Here is a 22,487-nt window from a genome sequence, read left to right as displayed (position 1 = left end):
TGGGACACTAGGTCAAAGGTGGTGAGGAGTTGCCAGAGATGGAAGGAAGGTGCCTGGAACCGGTGGCTGGGCTGCCTGAGGCCCATCCTGTGTGTCTGTGTGTGCATGCCTGTGCACGTGTGGGTATACACACCACTGGCCTACCGAAGTGATCCTGAGGTGGCAGAATTCAGCAATGGGAGCCACTGAACAATCTATCTCTTTGTTTTTTTCCTTTTTCCTTTTTTTTTTTTTTTTTTTTAAGTAGGCCTCATGCCTAGCCTAGAGCCCTTGAACTCAAGGCCCTGAGATCAAGACCTGAGCTGAGGATCAAGGGTCAGACTCTTAACCGACTGAGCTACCCAGGCATCCCTATCTCTTCGGTTTTAAGGAACAAACGTTAATCTGGGGCCCTTGCAGACTGATGATCTTGCTCTTTCTAACTTCCTGGTTCCATTCAGGAAATCTTTGGAGAATTGGATCATCTGTTCAACCTTGTGCCCGGTGCCACACAGAGGAACTAGGGTGTTGGTGCGTATTGAGATCCTACTCTCTGCCAGGCCCCATTGTGAGCACACAGTATTTATAACTCAATCTTCACAGTGGTCTTTTTTTTTTTTTAATTTTTTATAACATTTATTTTTGAGAGCGAGAGACGGAGGGTGAGCAGGGGAGGAGCAGGGAGCAATGGAGACACAGAATCTGAAGCAGACTCCAGGCTCTGAGCTGTCAGCACAGAGCCCGACACGGGGCTCAAACCCACAAACCGCAAGATCATGACCTGAGCCGAAGTCGGACGCTCAACCTACTGAGCCACCCAGGCGCCCCAGTCTTCACAATAATATTATGAAGTTAGCTGCCACTATTTTTTATCATTCTAGGGGAGGAAACTGAGGCACAGTCATTCTAAGAACTTGCCCAAATATACACAGCTTGTGACAGAGCTGGAATTTGGACCCAGGAAATGTGGCTGCAGAGTCCAGAGTTCATGGTCTTAACCCTCAGCCTCTGCCATATGGCTTTGACCCTCCAGGCACTTGGGAGGTGGGGGCAGAGCTGGAGGGGGAGAAGGGTGAGCAATTAACTAGGAAACTCCAAGAGCCACCCCTGAGGTCCAGAGAAGCAAAAGGCCTCAAAGGAAAGCGACTGGCTTTTCAGCCAGCTTTGCTCCCTGCGCAGCTCCAAAAGAGGACGCTCCTCTTCTTCCCCCTGCAGGTTCTGCTAGATTCCTGCCCCGTCTATGTTTTTTTACCTTTTGCCATTTCCTGCTAGAGGAAAAGGGGGAGGGCACAGTAATCACCTCTACTGCGAAGACAGCTCTCCCTACCCACAGATTCCATGGCAACAACACTAGCCCCTCTTTTGCTGTGTCTCGGCTTGATCCGGGAGGAGGGAAAGACCCAGGCATTGGTGTGGTTGCTTTTTTAAGTTCAAGCAAGCTCTTGTTGTTTTCTAGAACTGGAAGTAATAAGTGTGGCTTCACCTGTCCGTTTAACCCTATGTGGCAAGGAAAGGGGAAGCACGGGTGGTGTTACAATATTGACTCGTCCCATCTGCCACTGTGTTTGCTCTCTGTGCCAGAGTTTAGAAAGAGGGAGATCATGAGAGAAGTGTGTCAGGAACTAGCCTCAAAAACCCAAGTCTCAAATATAAGTGAGTCTGCCCCTGTGAGAGGGATTTCCCAGTGTTCAACAAGATCACTGGCATAGTCACTACCAAGGAAAATCGTCATGGTGGCCCCAGGGTCCTGTTGGCTTTTGATTATTCCAAACTGCCTCTCCCAAGTGTCCTGAGACTTTGAAGCATCCTACTTGCTTTCTGGTTTTCCATCCTGCCTAGATTCCCCTATCCAACTGTATTTTTTTTAATGTTTATTTACTTATTTTGAGAGAGAGAGAGAGCAAGCGAGCAGGAGAGGGGCAAAGAGAGAATTCCAAGCAGGCTCCACGCTGCCAGCATGGAGCCTCACACAGGGCTCGAACTCATGAACCACAAGATCATGACCTGAGGTAAAATCAAGAGTCGGACGCTTAACCATCCGAACCACTCAGGCACCCCTGCCACTTTAGCTATCTTAGTGAGGGTTTTGGTTGCAAGCAACAGAAACCAACTCTGGTTAACTTAATAGAGAAAATCATTTATTGGAAGGGTCCTGGGTCACTCATGGAATCAACAGGAAGGCTGAAGAACAGGGCAGAGGCAGGAACCAAGGATGGCAAAGGCTCAGCCAAGTTCATTGCAGGAACAGTGAGTCTAGGATGCTGCCAGCCACCACTGCCACTGGACCTGCTGCTGTCCTGCTGGAGGCCATCACCCCTGCACGCCTACCAACCTCCGAGCTGTCAAGTCCATCACTACTGCTTCAAATGATCCCTGATGAGCCCTTGAACCTCTGTGTGGCCTCTCTAGGTTCCAAGTCACAGGCAGGCACCTCCAATTGGCTCCACTGAAGTCCCGCTAATATTCTAGATGTCACGGGTGAGAAAAGGCTCTGTCTCCCCCATTCAACTTCCATAGTTGGAAGGGCCTTGCTGCTCATCTGTTTTGTTATTTCCCCCCACACAGAAAGGGGTTGGGGGAGGCAAATGTATGGAAGATCCTGCCCTCCTGCAGATTCCCCTGAAGGAGAGACATATCTTTGTTGGATGGAGAAAGGTAGCCTGAGCCTCTCTCGCAGTTTCTCGGTCATACTAACAAACAGATTTCCATTTTAGCTCAGCTCCTTTGAGGGTAGTCTTTGCCACTTGCAGCCACAAAAGACTGTTACTTCTACTTCCCTACCTGTGGTTCTCGACCAGGGGTGGCATAGCACTCCCACCCACCCCACCCAGGGGATGTTCGGAAATGTGTGGAGTGTTTGTTTGCCATTTAGTGACTGTTGACTAAGGACACGGAGCATCCTGAAAGACAAGCGCAGTTAAACACAGCGAGAACTGCCCCTACCTGAATGCCCACAGTGGCACCTGCATCAACTGTGAGCAACATCACCGATCGACTTCTGCGACTCAGGCTTCCCACTGCAGTTGGCTGTGCCTTCATTATCTTGACACAGTTGCAGAGCCATGACTCGTTCATCACAGTTGGCATAACCATACATTTGCCATTCCTGACTACGGAGCAACTCCTTTTTTTTTTTTTTTTTTTATAGCTAAGAAAGCTGAGACACGGAGAGACAGCATAGTTTAGCCCAGGTCACACAGCTCAATCTAGAATTGGTTCTCTTGCCCCAGCTAAGGGCTCTTTCCATGACGCTCTGCTGCCCTTGCTCTTTTCACTGAAGCGGGCTTGGAAAGTCTGGACTTGCTTTGAAGTGTTTCCAGGAACCTCCCTGAGAGCTTCCTGGTGACGGCTCACCAGCTCAAGGTGGGGCCCTGTGCGCCAGGGTGCCACCTGCAGACCCCAAGCGGAGACAGAGAGAAGGGCTGTGTGCGGAAGGGGCTGAACTTTGTGGGCAGAGCTGGCGCCTAGCAAAAGAAATGAACACAGAGCTGAAGTCTAACCGGGGGTGGGGGAGGGCTGAGGATGAGTCGCAGAGACTTGGAGCAGTTGCTTCAACCAGATAATCGCACACGAACTAATTAGCACCTTCCTTCCGAGCACAGCCCTCTCGGGGCAGGAGGGTGCACAGTGGAGAAGAGAAACCCATTAATTATTTTATCAGGATACACCGATAAGCACCCAAAAAAGGCATTGCTCTGAGGCTCCCAGTTAATTAAAGAGGGCTGCAGGGTGAAGAGATGTATGTCTCGCTCTGGAGAACAGAGCACTAGCTTTGATCCTGAGCCTGGGCCTACAGGCCCAGACCAAGAGCAAGTAGGGGTTTCTGGCCCCCGAGGGACACCCCGCCCTTGCAGCTCAACAGCCCCAAACCTGAGGTCTTTGGGAATCAGAGAGTCTGCTGGCTACAATGCCAGCTCCACCACCTGGTGGTGTGTGTGTGTGTGTGTGTGTGTGTGTGTGTGTGTGTGACAAGTCCCGAGGGAGGTGCTCTGGTCTATTTCCCAAGACCCCACACAGACAGCACCACTCAGATCTGATGTGCTGTATGCTTCTTCTCCCTGGGCTTATTACCATGCCCATTTTGTGGAGAAGGGAAATGAGGCTCAGAAAACAAAAAGTGTCTAATCAGGGACCTCTTGGGTAAGGAGAAGCAGAAACCTGACTTGAACCCGGACCTCCAGCGGGAAATCCTGTGACATCCGTACACTCAATTATTCTGCAGGATGTGGAGATGCTGGCTCCCAGCCAGGAAGGCCTCGGTTCTGGACCTGGGATCATTCCTTCTTTAGCTTTTGCTGAGCCTTGCTTGGTTTCCTTGCCAGTGAAATAGGGCTACCACCCATTTCTGCGATGGTCATAAAGAGGAACGTCAGTCACAAGATGACATGTGTCGATCACCTAGAACAGAGCCTGGTACCCATAATTTTGAGTCTCTAATGCACTGATTTTCAAACTGGTTTTTAGCTGCAAAAATTTTAGTTCAAATGCAATCTTGATGCCTAATGTGCAAATAGCTAAAAGCAAGACTTGTCTGGAGGGAGGTTGGTGGCTGGCTGGGCCTTTCTTCTACCAAGAGAGACTCTGCTGAAGGTCCAAAATTCCTTAGAGCACAGATGGACAACCTGGATCTTAGAGAAGTGAAACGCCATGGGATCTCAGCCACCTCTGAATAGATGTCCCACATTAGAATAAATGGCGTCCTTTTAGCCCACTGAGGGAGTTAATGACCCACCATCAATGGTCCATGCATTGAAGCTTTTCTCCCAGAAGGACTAACAAATTTACTACACAAGCCTCTCTTGCCTTGTTCTCAGATGGTTACCTGGCTTAGGGAAGGGGGACGTGGGGGAGTGTAACCTGCATAAAAGGGACCAAAGCCATGAAGTTGGCATCCATTGCTATAGTCTAACCCTCCAGACTAGGCAGCCAGGTATCCATTTACTGGATAGTAACATTTTGCATAGATACATTTGTTTTAGGCCTTCCAGGAAAGTAGAAAATCACGTTAATAATAGCATTGTTCCACTGGAAACTCATAAAATGGCCTAGAGAGGGTGCAGAGCCTTTCTTAAGGACAGATCCAAAGACAAGAGCAAGGTTGGAAAATGCTGAAGCCTGGATCCCAGAAAGTCAAATGTGATGAGAACACACCCTGATTCCTCAGAAGACAAGCAGAGGAGACATTATCATCCTCACAGCACCTGAACACAAAGGTTTGCTCCAGCAGGAGTTAAATGCTTATGCATTTTTTGTTTGTTTGTTTGTTTGTTTAGTAAAAGTGGCCCAGAGTCACTAGCCATACTGGCCTTCTGGGAGATTCTGATTGAAGGGATGGGAAAGGGGCACTGGTCATGGATTCTTCCTTCTGCAAATGTATTTGTAGTTACTATAGAGGTTGTTACAAGCCATGGATAGTTGGATTCCTGCCCCGCCCTCTCCTCTGCCAAGCTGGACTGCTCGAAATTCGACTAGCGTCGGTGGAACGCCCACAGGTCTACGGTGTGTCTACCACTTGTTAAACACACCTCGGGGGTTACTTTGTTTAATTCACAAAACTGCTCAGCAATTCGGGGACTCTTGTCCCAATTTATGGACGTCAAACTGTGGCTTAAAGAGTTTTGGGGCCCTTGTCGTGGCTTCCGCGAGCAGACGGCCAGGATTCAGGCCTGGGTCCATCTGAGGTTAAGTCCAGGGCTCTTTCAAGCCTCCTCCATGAAAGCTTTCTAGACAAATCCTACTTGTGTGCAGCCATTCTAGATACTGCCCAGTAAAACAGCCTGGCAGTAGCAGATACCCTAGAAGATTCGGCCCAGAGGGACATATTCAGAGCATGGCGGGGAGGGGGAGGGGGGAACCTGAATTCTAGCTGGTTCTAATTTTAGCTAGCTCCCTTCTCTAGATCTCAGTGTTCTCGTTTGTAAAGTAGAGGGAGTGGCCCTCTGAGCCACTTCCTGCCCTGCCCCCTCCACCCCATGACTGCCTGTGCGTATCTGCAGCCAGCTGTGCTTGGTTCTGGGTCTCAGTCTGATGTGTCGACATGTCCAGGCTCTTCCTGCCTGTGCTTGACCTGTCCCCAAAAAGATACCACAGGTCTGCTTCCTCCATGCCCCTGAACTGTTTTTGCTTGCCTAGATTCCCAGCTCCCAGGAGCCCGTCCCACCTGCATGGGACAGTTAGGGCAGAATCAGGATGCTGGAAGGTGGCACAGCCCCCTGGTGGCTGCAGAGGTGGCAACCTCCGGGGCCTCAGCTGAGGACTTCCTCCAGCAGCCTTCCTGAGTAGGTGCCCCACAACAAAGCAACTCTCAGGCTGTCTTAATAAAAAGGTAAACACACACTGCCCTGTGCTCATTTTTTAATTTTCTGATGTGCGTGGAACAGTGTGGAAATTGTGGAGTTGTTAAAAAAGAAATCACACAGTGAGGTGGTATCACAACTCTTCAGATGGGTGAGAATTGTCATGAATTCCAACACCATTGCTCAGACTCAATACTCAACTGTTCTCTGGAAGCATCGTCCACCCCCAAGCTGTTCTCAGCAGTAGCAGAATCGCTGGATTGCTGCAGGCGAGGGTGGTGGTGACAAGGGTGGGAACCACTCCAAAGGGGCCATCTGTTCCATTGGTCACTTGGAGGTGCTAGGGGTACAAGACAAACAAAACAGCCATGCCCCTTGACCTCATAAAGCCTAGCATCATAGGGGGAGGAAAAGGACAATAAACAAATAAAGTAACAAATACATATGTGATCTCAAATAGAGAAAGAGCTAAAAAGGCAAAAAGCAAAGTGGAGTAATGGAGAATAAAGGGGTGTGGGGTGGGGGTGGTGTTCAAAGAGAAGCTTCTATTAAGGCAAGGTTGACAAGGAAATTTTATTTGAGTTAAAAGCCAAGGAACCCGGTTGGGAAAGAGCCTGGGGCAAGGTCGAAGGCCTTAAACAGGGGTCAGCACACTTTTTCTGTAAAGCGTCAGATAGTAAACATGTAAGGTTTCGTTGTCCATGAATCTCTGTCTTGCTGATGTTCCAATGAAACTTTATTTACAAAATACAAGCAAGCCGTATTCTGCCAATTTGTGCCCTAAAACAAGAAAACACTGGGTGTGTGTCAGGAAAGAATGAGACTGGCTAACACAGAGCAAAGAGGGAAGTGTCTCGGGTGAGGAAATGACAGGAGTCAAGTTATGGAGGGCTTATAGATCAAGATAAGGAGTTTGGGTTGGATTCCAAGCACACTGGAAAGCCCGGCAAGGTTTTAAAGCAGCCAAGAGACATGATTTGATTTACATTTTTAAAAGATTACTCTAGCTGCTGTGTGGAGAAAGAACAGGAGAGAGGAAAGAAGAAACAAGAAGACCCACCTGCCATCTACTGCAATCATCCAGGGAGAGATGCTGGTGGCCTGGTCATCGAGTAGAGTGAGGAAACTTGGATGACTTTGAGATGTGATTTGGAGGTAGAACCAGAAGGACTTGCTGATGGAGGAATGTGGGGCTGGAGAACTGGGAGACCATAAGTATGGGGCCCAGGTTTCAGTCTGGAGCACGTGGGTAAATCTGAGCTGTAAAAGATGGAAATGGGGGATCTGGGGCTAGGGGATCAATCCAGGGATGGAGATCAAGAGTTTAACCCCAAACGTGCAAACTTGAGATGCTAGTGAGGCGTCCGAGGGGAGAAGACTGATAGCATGTACATCAGGATCTCAGAGGATGGGTTCCCTGGGTCAAGACAACATGCCTCCTTTTCTGGTTCCACCTGGTCCCCTCGACCCTGGGCTTTGGTTCTCGCCCTGACTCCTAGATGGCCCACCCCCACTAACACTGCTGGATGACCCTCCAGGGATGAGGGTCAGGCTCCATAAAGACTTACTTCCATGACACCTGCCATGTCAGGAGCCTCAGTGGCTCCATAGCCTAGGTTCAGCCCACCTAACCCCCTGGAGTCTCTGACTTCCCCACTGCTACCTGGAGGGGCCCTGAGATATAACCAGAGAGTGCAAACGACTTCGTACCACAAGGGGCAAACTTTGATGGATGTGAAACAGGAGATGGGAAGGAAATGCCAGATACATTGTTTACCTTCCCCCTCCCACAACATTTCTGAGATGTGGCCAGGTGCACAATACAATATACCACCTTGCACTTCCTTCCTTCCTTCCCTGTCTCATTCCTTGTATTCCTCAGTCCAGCTTCCCTGAGATTATATCCTCCAACAAAACACTAGACCCTGAGTTTTGCCTCAAATTCTGTTTTGTAGGGAACTAGGCTAATCTAAGGGGTTTAGATGCTAAATCTGGTAAGCATTATTTATTTATTTCATGGACATTTACAAAGCACTTGTTCTATGCCAGGTATTATTCCATGTATCTTACGGATGTGAACTCATTTTATCTTCATAACACTCCTGTAAGGAAGGTATGATTGCTATTCCCATTGTAGAGATGAAAATACTGTGGCAGAGTTTAAATGGCTATGTTGATTAGTGCTTTCCAGTAGAAAGTAATGCAAGTCACATATGTAGTTCTAAATATTCTAGTAACCGCATTAAAAAAGTAAGAATAAACAGGTGAAATTAGCTTTAATAATATGTTTTATTAATTCATATAGCTTAATATAGCCAAATATTATCAATTTTAACTTGTAATCAATATTAAAAATCTTCATGGGATACTTTACATTCTCGTTTTCATATTAAGTCCAGTGTGTATTTGATATTCACGGCACATCTCAATCTGCTCTAGCCACAATTCAAGTGCTTAATAGCCGCTTGTGGCCAGTGACTACCCTCTTGGGCAGTGCAGAAATAGATGATACGTTCTCTTGGGAGCAAATGAAAGCATAAAGAAGAAAAGAGTGCCCTCCAGACTTGGCTGGCAGTCCTCAAGCTGAACAAAACACGAATAAAGGTTATCTTTTCTCAGTAAGAGGACAGAACAAAGTAAGTGGTGGTTATTTTCCTCATTTTTCTTAATTCTTTGAGAATTACTGCGATACATCTGTCAATAAGAGCTGACATAAAATACAGTGAATACATAGCAAGCAGGTGTTTATACTCGGCTGGTATTTTGCACGTACTCGCTAGTGCTTGAGGGTTTTATACTGCACACAAATAAAATTTGGGTATTTATTACTATTAAAATCGTTCCCCTCATTTGTGTGGTTGAAATAAACTTTCAGTTGAATTCAGTTTCAGTTTGGGTGATTACTTGCCGAATGCATGCCGTGTGCCAGGCTCATGCTGAGTGCTGGGACTATAGCAGTAGATGAGATGGATGAGTTTTCCACTCTTCAGGGAGCCTACAGTCTGGTTGGAGAGGAAGAGCAGTCATTAGGATGCAATGACAAAGCAATATGATGGTTGTTATGGAAGAGAAGGGCGGGGCACTGGGAGAGCAGGTAGAGGGACACCTGACCTGGAATCGAAGTTTAGGGAAGGCAGCAGGGAAAAAGTGATGCCAAACTAGAACCCAAACCATGAATAAGAGTTAATTAAACGTCAAGCGGGTGAGGGCATACGATGGAGACTTGGTGTGATGCAGGCGGAACTAAAGCCTATGTAAAGACCAGATAAAGAGGGTACAGCATGTTTCACTTACACGTGATACTGAAATAACAAAATGAACAAACAAAGCAGAAATGGACCCCAAAATACAGAGAACAAACTGGTGGTTAGGGGGTGGGGTGATGGGCAAAATGGGTGAAGGAGAGGGGAAGTATAGGCTTCCAGATATGGAATGAATAAGTCACAGGGTCAAAAGGCACAGCATAGGGACTACAGTTAATGGTACTGTAATAATGTTGTATGGTGACAGATGGTAGCTACACTTGGGGTGAGCGCAGCCTAAGTTACAGAGCTGCCGAATCACTGTTGTGCCCCCGAAACTAATCTAACATTGTGTGTCAACTATACTTCACTAAAAAAGAAAAATAGTAGTGCATAATCTAAAGAGAGAGAGAGGTTGAGAGAGAGCAGGGCACATTCAAGGATCTAAAAGAAATTCAGAGCAACTGGATCAGAATACAAGGTGGGCACAGCGAGAGGTGAGGTCAAGGAGGTAAAGAAGAGACAGAAGAAGACAGAAGCTTTGACTGATTTAGACGGCATTTCTCAAAGTGTGGTTCCACTGAGCACATCAAATGCACTGGAAATGCTTCTTCAAAATGAGAATTTCTGGGCTCTTTCTAGGGCTGGGTGGGGTTTGGGAAGCACTGTGCTATTTACTTCTGTGTTTGGAAGCTTCCATTATAAAATGTTTTTATTTAAATGAATTTTCATGGCATTCATTCATTCATTCACTCATTCATTCATCCGACAACATTTGCCAGACACCTAGTATGTGAGTGGAGAGGATGTTTCATGCTCTACTCCCTAGTAGGTAGGGATCTACTCAAAGTGGAGCCACAAAGTCAAGGACAAAACCTTCTCTGGAGGTGACTTACAGTCATCTGTCACAGAAGTCAGTGCTAAGATCTCTTTTTAATGGACTTTCTTTTATTTTTTTGAGGATTTTTTTTAAGTGTATTTATTTTGAGAGAGTGAGAGCCTGAGCGGGGGAGGGACAGAGTGAGAGGGAAAGAGAATCCCAAGCTGGTTCCGAGTCATCAGTGCAGAGCCCGTGAACCGTGAGATCATGACCTGAGCCGAAATCAAGAGTCCGATGCTTAACCGACTGAAACACCCAAGTGCCCCAAGGATTTTTTTATTTTTAAGTCATCTCTATACCCAACATGGTGCTCAAACTTACAACCCAGAGATCAAGAGTCACATGCTTCACTGACTGAGCCACCGAGGGGCCCTACCTTTGTTTCTTTTAAATGATAAGGAATGCACAGTGATGTTTCCAAATCTGATGAGGCCAACAGCTCCTCTGGACAATGATCTGTCAAACTGATCAAGGAAAATTGCACGAAATATTCACAGAGCTGTGGAGGGAAAAACAAACATCATATGAAGTTTAGTGTCCCACGGTTAGGACTGGTGGTTCTAGAGAAAATACATCCACAAAACCTACAGACTGTTGATCTCTGGGTCATAGTGACAACCTAGGCAAAGTCTCCAGGAAGGATCACACACTGTTGCTGTAGAATTGGCTCTTAGGGCCCATAAGGCCCCTTGGAATGTTACCAGGTAAAACAACCTAAAAGAAGCCAGGCTGAGAACAAGATGGAAAGATGTAAGGTGCCCCATATCTTTAATTCCAAGTGATAACTAATTGCAAGACATACCATTAATTTAATAACAGATTTTGGGGGCAACCCTACCCCACCCCGTCAAATGTACACCCTGATTATAATATACATCCTAATTTCATCTATTCTAAATGTAAAAAAGAAAAGAAAAAAAAGTGGCCCCTGAGAACTGATGTTATTTATTGAGACCCTACTTTGTAGCCTCATTTCTTTTAGCCTCATTTTAGTCTAACAATCCTTTGGGGAAGCACAGGCTTGATAACTAGCCTAGGGTTCCCTGACCCCCATAAGTGGCAAAGCTGAGTTTCAAATTCGAACTTAGCTGTCCCCTAACTGGGATACACAGGACATTCCAGAGGGTCATCAGGCAAAAATAGTAATCAGGATACCACTTTGCAGACCCTTGACTTCCATAGGTCCTCTTCCCTAAAATGGAGCTGTCTGGGAATAAGAGAACTCACACACTGAGACTGTCCCAACTTTACAAAAGAAGGGGGACCCAACATGAGGAACAATTCCCTGGAGGGGTCCACACCCACAGGGTCTGTTGCACTCCTGCACAGGTGGTGGGAGTGATAACAATCTTCCTTTAACAATTTTGTTCTTTTTTCCCCCTGCTTCCATCAAAGAATGTATACTCTTAAGGGAGAGTCATATAGGAGCAACGAGAAAAATTGAGCACTAAAATGGCTTTCTCCACTTTCAATGTAGTCAATAAAATACTTTGAAGCATTAAAAATAAATCAGGGGCGCCTGGGTGGCTCAGTCAGTTAAGTGTCTGACTTCAGCTCAGGTCATGATCTCATGGTTCATGGGTTCGAGCCCCGTATCGGGCTCTGTGCTGACAGCTCAGAGCTTGGAGCTGCTTCAGATTCTGTGTCTCCTTCTCTCTCTGCCCCTCCTCTGCTCATGCTCTGTCTCACTCTGTCTCTCAAAAATAGATAAATATAAAAAATAAATAAATCAGGACAGAAGTCTGTAGAGGAAGTAGGAATAGTAACACACGTTCAAGGAGGTAAAAGTATGTAGATATTTTGCATGTTAAATTAGATTTTTCATACATTTTAAAATGGATTGTAGTGGGTATGAAATCACAGATGCTATAGTCACTGGATGTCATATTTCATCAGATAAATTTAAAAGTGTGATGTAACAGTTAGTTTTAAATGTCAATATTTACAATATGCCAGAAATCACACACTTTGCAGCTATTTAAACTTAGATAAACAATTTTTAGATTTCATTTTTAGGATGTGCTGGAGGCAGGGAGTGGATACCCGTAGGAAATTATATTAGGGCTGCATAAATGAGTGAGCAAAGTTGCAGGCCACTGCCCCTGCTTGTCTGATGAAATTCTGTGCTGTTTTTCACTTCTCAAAACTGGTCTCTAGGACCTTCTCAATATTTGGGTAATAATTATATCAAAAGGCAATGAAGACTGGGGCTGGGGGTGGGGGGTGGGGGAAGGGATGAAATGGGAGTGGTTGGTAAATGTTTTAGTTATGGCTAAATTGGGGGGATCTAATGTGCAGCATGGTGACTGTCGTTAATAATATGGTATTGTATACTTGAAATTTGCTAAAAGAGACCTTAAATGTTCCTGAGCTCTAGGAAGTAGGTAAGAACTAATCTATATTGACTGAATTACCTACCAAAGGCCTGGACCTATTGAGGCTTTGCACCTATCAGTCTTTACTGCTCATGGTGGGCACGATTATGGGGATAATTAGAGACTCAGGGTGGTAAAGGAGTTGCTAAGGCAACTTACAGCTGCTCTATGCCTAACAGCTACCTGTAAACCCTAGAACCAGGATTCAGCTCTGTCTTAATCCAAACCCAGTGTTCTTCCATTGGATGATGCTGCCTCCAGGAATCAGAGAAAAATCTGGGTCCACATTGGTTGTTTCCTTTCTCTGTGTAAAACGATGTAGACCACACAACCTTGCCCAATTCTTTCCTCCATTCCTCCTCACATTTTCTGAGGCCGGAGCATGGCCTCCCTCTAGCGTTGGGGCAGAAGGCTGGAGCGGCAGCTGGCCATCTTCCAAGAGAACTCAACCATGTCCTCCCCTCCCCCCACTTCCTTCTCTGTCCAGGCTCCACAGTGAGCCCCAGACTTACTCCTCCAGAGCCACAGTGATCAAAGGAAGGGAAGAAAACAGTGGCAAGCCAGATCCCCTCTGACTTGCTGCTGAATGGGGATTTTGGTCGGATGTTGAGTTTACCTGGAATGCCCCGGTGCTATTTTGGGAAGGCAGACATCCTATGAAAACAATGAAGTGGAAAAGAAAACAGCAAAAGCAAAATCCAGAAGCCCAGTTGTTGCCAAAACAGCCCCACGCAGCCCTGGAATCACAAGCCAGTCACGCAAAGAGCTGAGACACCAGGTGTCCAACTTACCAGCAGGAAATGTGTGGTATAGGGAAGGGTCCCTTTGAAGTTCCCGACAAGTCAGTGACAAGATGGAGAGATCCTGGGAACAGCCTGCAGGTTAAGAGAAGAGCAGGACCTAGCTTGAGTTGGAGGTTCTGCTCCACCATTCCTTAGGCAAGTAGCCTCATCCAGAAGATGGACAGACTCATAATGGTTGCCCCTGGGTTTCTGTAAGAAGGCAAATGAAATGACAGAACCATAATATGTTGTGTAATACTATTTTTGCACAATCTCTGAGAGGACTAGTTAGTACTGTATAACCAGTGATTGTCCTTAACATTTCTTAAAGGAACAGAGAACACACCCATCTTCTACATGTAGCTTCTCTAGGATCCCAGAAAAGAAGCATGTTCTGTATCATTCTCTTTTCCACCAGGGTTGGGGGAAACTCCGTTCTGAAGTAGTCTGAGTCTGTGCATGGCTGGAGCAAACAGGAATCACAGTCATATAAATGAAAGTTTAGATATGTTGACATTGATTTCAGGTGAAAAATTTTCAACTACTGGCTTGTGTACAATCCTTTGGTCAAAAGGCAAAAAAAAAGGAGGAGTAAACAAGAGGAAAGCAACTTTTAAAGGAGATTAGGAGCTCAGATGGAAAAGCCAGACAATAACAAGTATTGATAAAGATGTGGAGATAATCAGAACTGTCCTACACTGCTCTTAGGAATGTAAAATGGTGCAGCCACTTTGGAAAACAGTGTGGCAGTTTCTTGAAATGTGCAACATCGAGTTACCATGTGACCCAGCAATTCCACTCCTAGGCATCTATCCGCAAGAAAAAAAAGAAGTACGACCACATAAGAACTTTTCTGTGCATGGGGATACCTGGGTGGCTCAGTCGGTTAAGCACCCGACTTCAGCTCAGGTTATGATCTTCTGGTTCATGGGTTCAAGCCCCATGTGGGGCTCTGTGCTGACAGCTTAGAGCCTGGAGCCTGCTTTGGATTCTGTGTCTCCCTCTCTCTCTGCCTCTATCCCACTCATGCTCTGACTCTCTCTCTCTCAAAAATAAAATAAACATTAAAAAAATTTTTTAAACTTTTCCATGCATGTCCATAGCAGCATTATTCCTAGTAGTTAATGAGTGAGAACAACCCAAATGTCCATCAGCTAATGAATGGATAAACAAAAGTGGTATATCCACACAATGGATTATTATTCATTCAACAAAAAAAGGAAGCACCAGTACATATTACAATGTGGATGAATTAACTTATGTCAAATGTCCCAAATAAGCAAATCCATAGCGACAGAAAATGGGTTAGTGGTTTCTGGGGGCTTAGGGAATGGGAGATGGGGAGTGACCGTTAATGGGTATGGGCTTTCCTTTTAGGCCAATGAAAATGTTTTGGATTTATATAGTGGTGATGGTTGCACAATTCTAAATAGCCTGAAAACCACTGAAATGTACACTTTAAAAAGCTGAATTTTGTGGTAGGTAAATCATATCTCAATAAAGCTGTTGAGAGAGGAAGAGGGTAAGCAAGAAATCTCAAGTCCAGGATGTGGAAAGTAATAGAAGTTGCCTTAAAGGAGCAGAAGAAATAAAACGTGACTTGTTTGATGAGAATTCTAGATTGTAGGGAATGATCATCTGGGGGAAAAACCAAAGTTTACAAACTGAATAACTAGATTGTAGGGAATGATCATCTGGGGGGAAAAAAAGTTTACAAACTGAATAACTAGATTGTAAGGAATAATCATCTCAGTGGGGCGGGGGGGACCAAAGTTTACAAACTGAATAACTACTGAGAATTTGTTTAGGGGAAGAGAAAGAGAAAGAAATTCCACAGAGCCAGGTGGGACTGAACAGAAGGCCACATCCCTGTAAGATCCCCAATGCATAGTCTGACTTTGCTTTGTAACCTGGGAGCTCCCTGTGCATATTATATAGTATTTTGGTTCTCAATGGACCAAATACTATATGGACATAGTCACTGGGGATTTATTGAGAATTGATTGTGTGCTACACGCCTTGCTAGCTCTGTGGGGAGAGAGGAACTGAGTGGAACCTGGGTACCCAAGAGCTGCCTCCTGGCTAGCCCCGAGTCCTCCAACTCACCTTTCCCTCCAAAGTCCAGAGCACCTGCCAATCTCTCCCATCCCACTGGTGGTCAGAATTCTAGGCCCTCCTTCATCCCCCTTGCCCAATCCCTGGGAATTCTGCAGTTACATCTCTCTCAATCCAGCTTGTTTCCAGTGAATGTTTGATCAACAGCCTCATACGTCTGTCCCCTGTAGCTGCCATCTGCTCTCCATGTGGCTTCACCCCACACATGGCGCATCTCTCTCCCTGCATTCCACAAAGAAGCAAGGACACAAGACAGCTGGCGTAACTGACTTTTACAGTTTGGCAGAAATCAGGGACGGGGTGATGGCAGAGCAGAAGAGAAGGAAAAGCTGAAAATGGAGGAGAAGCCACCACTGTGCTGTTCCCTTGGCCAATCCTGCTCCAGGGACCTCTCATCAGCCAGCCATTCTGGTCCTCACGGCTCCACCCACTGCTGCTGTTTTGTCAAAGAACTATCTCCTCCTCCTTCTCTTTTCTTCTCTCCTCTTCCAGACTCTGTCAGCTCTTCAGAGGAAAGGCCCAAACCTCTTTCTTTTAGAGCTTCCAAGGATCCTTCACACATATCTGTTACTGTATTATAGGGAGCCATTTAACCCACCTTTTTCCCAATCCTCTCCCACCCAGCCAGGGTAGAGACTGTGCCTAGTTTGGGGGTGGGGGGAGGTGAGGGAAATTGGGAAAGACATCTGCCTTCCGAACAACCCAATGTTTCCCAGGGCAGCTCTGACTGTGGTCAGCTTTTTCAGGCACCACTTTCCAGCCATTAACCCCAGTACCTGTCCTCGAAGTTGCAGCAACCAGACAACTGACTGTGGGCTGAGCTTGGCACCATGTCAGACTCAAAGTCTCGGCTGGCACATCTCTGTCCCGGAGGGTGGGCACTGCTCTACAGGTGCCCCCCACAGGGACCCAGATGATGACAGAAAGTCTGGCCCTGGTGTGTTAGTTTCCTAGGGCGGCCATAACAAATTGCCATGAACAGCCTGGCTTAAAAACAACAAAAGTGTATTCTCTCACAGCTCTAGAGGCTAGACGTTCAAAATCAAGGTGTCATCGCCAGGCCACGTATCCTCCAAAGGCTCTAGAGGAGAATCCGTCCTCGCCTCTTCTGGCTCCTGCTGACTCCCGGCATCTCTTGGCATGTGGTGGCGCATCTCCAATTTCTCTCTCTCTACCTTCATAGGTGTTGACACACTCTCTCTCTTCCTCTCTGTGTGTCTCTGTGTCTCAAATCTTCCTCTCCTCACTTTCATAAGGACACCATCATTGGATTTAGGGCCCACTCCTGAAATCTGGAACTTAATTAATCCTGCAAAGACCCTATTTCCAAATAAGGTTGTATTCGTAGGTACCAGGACTTAGGATGTGCACACATCCTTTGCGGGGGGGGGGGGGGGGAACTCAATTCAACCTACCACACTTGGCCCAGGGCTACTTTAAAACTCTGGCTTGTCAGCTTTGTGGCTTCAAACATGCCAGAGAGGAAGGTCAAAGAAAAAGTAAGGGGGAAGGGTTGCAGACCCTGGGATCAGGGCAGTGGAAAAACAATAAACAGCAGAAGGCAGGAAGGTCTTCTGTCTAGAGTTCCTTGTTCCCATCCTGCCCCGTGTCTCACCCCTTCCCTCTCTGTAGCATCCCAGATTCTTAACTTCAGATGAAGACAGAATGAGCCATCTCTTTCCTAAAACATCCAGTGGAACTGGCTACAGAACATGCAGGAACCTGTAATCCCAGGAGCTTAGCCACCCCCTCCCAGAAACAGACATCTGTCTCTGTCTACTGAGTCCCTGGACCTCACCCTCACTGCGGTGGGGAGAATATGGCACTTTGACCCCACACAGCCCTTCCATTATTCAGCAGCATTCAGCAGGTGCATACAGGCTGCTGGGATAGAGTAGGTCAAAGTTATAAACCAGATGCTTGGTGTTTGAGGTGTTTTCCTCATACCCGTTTCCAGGTCCACAGAACTGAGCATATGCCCAATTCCAAGGATGGAGGAAGAGGTCATAGCAAAAGGGTAGGCTCAGGAGCCTGGCGGCCTGGGTTTGAATCTCAGCACTCTCTTCTTGCCACTATGCAATCTCAGGCAGGAGAGGGGGGCTTACCCTCTCTGAGCCTCAGTCCCCTCTCCTGTAAAATGGGGGTAGCAAATGTAGCTGCCTCGCACGGTTGCAAGGCTTGACTGAGGCAATGCATTAAAGAAAAAACAAAAAGGTGTTGATTTAAGAAAACAATAGAAGATTTCAGCTGCCTCATTCAGTGAGGCAGTCCTACCCAGATGCAAAGTTTTAAGAGTTTAAAAAGAGGTCGGTTTCTTGAATCATGCCAGCTCTGCAGCCTACAGAAGTGCCGACAAGGCACCAGACTCTCTCTCCTTCTTGGTTTGCAGGAGCACAGTCCTGTCCCGTCTGAGGGCTGGCATGCCAGCCGAGAGATAAACAGAATGGACTCGGAGGAGGACATTGTTCTCCAACAGGCCTGGCCCCAGCCCAGCTGGGGTGAGCACTTCCTTTCCAGAGCTCCAAAAGGCGACAGTCCGAAAGATAATTAAAAATCATCTGGCAGTGGTTACCGAGAAAAAGGCTCTGAGCTCCTTGAGTGTGGAGCAGACAGGGCATCCCAGGTTATTAATTAGGCATACCACATTTGCACGGTGTAGAGGACAATTGTCAAGTTGGGAGCTGTCAGCTTTGAATAGTGTTTGTGCCTCTCGAGGACCTATTGGCAGCGGAGGTCAGAGAGGCTCTCCAAGTCAATTTTCAGGAGTCTGGAGGAAGGGTTGACAAACAACTTGCACTTTATCTAGTTTACCCTGAAACTCCAGGGACATTCCAGAAAGTCTTGGTTTCAACGGTTTTTCACCTGGGCCTGTGACACAGGTCATATGCTCACTCACCCTTCCATCACTGGAAAAATGAAAGGGCATAGAAATAAAGTATGTGACGCAGTGCAGGGATCCGGAAGTCCAGAAGCTCCCAGATGTGTGCAACTGTGTGTGGGCAACTCAACACACCTCTGCACGCACCAGTCTCTGTGACCAGACAGAGGGATGACATAGGTCTAAACCAGAGGTAGAGAATGAAGATGTGATTTATCCCACTCCTGGGACCCTCCAAGGAGATGAGACTGCCAGAGAAGACCAAGGCCACTGCAGGCAGAGTAGCTGGCTGTCCTGATCCGTGCCAGGTTCGGAAGATGACCCACACGGTGTCTGGATCTGCTCAAGTTGAAGTTTCCCTTCTCATCTGCCTTTAAAATGCCATCCTTTCCAGTTACTGTCCCTAACACAGGGTATTTCATAAGCTGGCCCACTAGAGTGGATCTTGCCTGTCACCCTGTCCTAGGCATGGACTCACCTTCTCTCCTCTGTCCCTACTTCTGCCCACATGCTCAGAACAGCAGCTTCCATGGTTGTATAGTACAGCACTGTCACTATGGTTACAATGGTCCAGATATATAACTTAACTTGAGAGAGGATTTATTTTCTTTCCAGGTGTTCCAATAACAGGTAAAACTTGGAAGCTATAGGCTATCATCCTCTGCCATCAAGACTGGGAGCAGAAAAAGCATAGCGGAAATAAAATCAAATGATCCTGAACTCTAATCTCAGCTCCCCTACTTACTAGGCTCCCCTACTTACTAGCTGTGTGTCTCTGGGCAAATTACTTAGCCTCTCTGAGCCTGATAAAAACAGAACCATTCAGAGTTGCTGCAAAGCTTAAATGAGGATATACATCAAGAGCCAAACACTGAAAGGCGATCAAAAATGGTGATCCTCCTTGCCTCTTCCTTCCTTAGCTTCCAAGATGGGGCAAGATCTGGGCAGCCAGGGTGATGTAGTCTTAATCCACTGTCTACACACAAGAAGAGAGCTTAATAGAGCCCAAACACAGGCCTTGCTGACACACGTGAACATTTTATAGGAAGGTTTGAATACGATTCAGTTGTAAAAGCACTTATAAGGGACACTGTGGTGAGTATGATAGGGTTATAGTCTCGCAGTCTCCGCGTGTGACATACAAACTCCAGACAGTCACCAGGGCCCATGGATAATGTGGTGAGATCACGCTTCACCCATCAATGAGGACCCCTTGCAACAGGGTCAGGAAAAATGTGGGTTGTGCCAACCCTAGGGCTGCTGGCACAATCTGTCTAGGATCACCAGAGGAGAACCATTGTCTCTCAGCTCCTCTGATGCCGTGGAAGCAGGAGAAGTTACTAGAATGTGCTAGAGAAGAACGGTCATGTAAAGCTCCATAAAAAGAGATGGCAGTTCCATCATGCTGGGAGGAAAGAGGTCCGGGGGCAGCAAGCAGCCTTGCAAGTGAATGTGGTAGCAGCCTCCGAATGGGAGCAGGACAGACGCATAGACTCTATTTAATGAACGACGGCCAGTGTATAGTGATCTCCTATCATGGGTTAGGTCTGGCACTACATGTTTTATTTGAGAAGACTTATTTAATCATCAAACAATCCTATGAGGCTGATACTATTTGAAACTTCACAGATGAGAAAACGAATGCTCTGTTTGGTAGAGAGATTTGTTCAAGGTCACCTTGCCACGAAGTGGTGGGGCCAGGACCCTAACCTAGGTCTCTATGAGTCTTGGGTCCCTGAGTCTCCACTTCTGCACTGTTTCCAATATTGAAGCTGAAAAATCCTTGGGAATCTGCCCTCTGGGACTCACTCGGTGGTATGTATCACCTGGGAGCTTGCTGGCTTCTAGCCCCACCAGAACTGCTGAGTTAGAATCAGCAGATCAACAAGGTGTTTTGAATGAACTTTCAAGTTTGAGAAGCCCAGCTCTGGATTAAACCATCATTTCTCATGTGGTTTTCTCCAATCACCAGTGCTCTAGGATGTTAATAGGATTGAAAAATTTTATGGTCAAAAGAGTTTAGGAAAAAGTGAGTTGAATAAAACCAAACTGGCCTCTGTGTTACTGGTTCTCTCGGCACCTTTAACAGATTGATGTATATATATTACGATGTGCTAATTGGGGAGTGGAGTTTATAGTATACCTCAAACTTATTTGACCTTTGAGACTTTTTTTTTTTTTTTTTTGAGAAACAGCTTGCAAAATTGGTATACCAACTAGCTCACTTTGGGAATGACTGATTTAGACTAACTGCGTTATAGCACAGCTGTGTAAATGAAGTGGAGAGAAGCTGTTGATTTGCCCAAGGTGGCAGTCAGCTGGTGACTGGGCCGGGCCTGCAGTCAGGCTTGCAGACTCTGTGTGCCCTGCTATTTCCAAGGTCCTGGGCTGGGAGGCCCAGAAATTAAACTCCAGTCCTGACCCCTTTGCCTCCTCAGCTCTTTCTCCCAGTCATGAGAAAGTCACCGTGCACCATGATCAAACACAACAGGAGGAGAACGGAGTCAAACAGGCTAACCCGTGTTCAAACTCCTCTTGAGAGGCAAAACCACAAGCCTGAGATCACAGAGCTGACAAGTAGCAAAGCAAAAGGAGGGAGAGCAGGTGTGTCTGGTTCCAGTGCCCGGGGCTCCCTCCCTCTCTCGAGGCAGAGATCCTTCTGCAACAGGCAGAGCTGAGTCCAGAGATATTTTACAGGGTGAGTCCTGAAGAAAGAACCAGGCCTCCCCCCAGACAAACCTTGGAAAGCTCAACTGCAGAGTCACAACAAACAGTGAGTCACATCTCAACCCTTGGGAGAAAAAAAGGGTGGGGGAAGGGGATGGCCAGGAGAGCTTTGCTGGGGGGCAGACATCGAGGAGGTGCCCACTGCCACGATGAGGAGCTCAGATGCTAAGGGACTTCTTTGGATCTTGAAGATGCAACTCTTCCAGCTTCTGCCAAAGGTTGGGTGGCTGGGTAGTCCATATCCTGGTTACACAGCGGGCCCTGTGTCTGGGAATCTCAGGGACAAGTAAGGTCACAGAAGCAATTCCCTGAGCAGCTAAAGAATGGGTTCATCTCCCCCAGGTGTTCCTGCTTTCCCTAGGGACCTTTTCCTGCTTTCCGTCTATTTGGACACTCAAGACTTAGGGTGATCATTTGACCTCAGACCTTAAGAGTTATGGAGAGAATGGAAGTAAGTCATTCCACTGAGCCACAGTGCCAGGCCTGCCGAGAGGCACTTTGCACACATTATCTCATCCTCCCTACGGTCCTGTGAGGCACACACTATTTTCTTCCTCATTTTGCAGGCTAGAAGGCGAGGCACAGAGAGGTTAACTAGTCTGCCTGAGGTCACCAAGTGAGAGAACTGAGATGTGAGCCCATAGCCTTTGGAGTCTAACACCCTTTTAGGAGTACTTTGAGTCTGGGGAGCCAGGGAGAGAGAATAAAATGTGGGTTAGCAACACCCATACACCCGTGAAGGGCAGTCTAGCCCCGAGGATCCATGGTGCTGCAGGGGAGCCACAGAAGGCAACACACTCAGACCCCAGCCCACACGGATTCAGTCGGAATCCCCAGGCGGAGCCCACACATCAGACTGTTAAAGCCTCTGAGGTGCTTCCGAAGAACGGTCATAGCTGAGTACTGGCCTCCTTGCTTTACAGATGGGGACACTTGGTCCAGGGAGGTGAAGCAGCTTCCCCATGGCTGTGCACCCCATAACACCAGGGAGGACCCCATGCAAAGTCTCCTGATTCTCCAACAGCTAGGACTGGCTTTCAGCGCCACCTCTCCAGCCAATGAGCCACGTAACCGTGAGTCATTTACCTTCATGAGGAAAGACTTATACGCATTTAAGTGCTCTAGATGGCATGAGGGTTCAAGGAACTCCAGTGTTCTCCCGACCCAGCCCTCACCTCCAATCCAGCCCACTTTCTACTAGAGAACAGCAGAC

The sequence above is a fragment of the Panthera uncia genome (genome assembly GCF_023721935.1).
Source record: "Panthera uncia isolate 11264 chromosome A3 unlocalized genomic scaffold, Puncia_PCG_1.0 HiC_scaffold_12, whole genome shotgun sequence".
In the NCBI taxonomy this organism is placed as follows: Eukaryota; Metazoa; Chordata; class Mammalia; order Carnivora; family Felidae; genus Panthera; species Panthera uncia.
Note: the sequence above shows the minus strand (reverse complement) of the source record.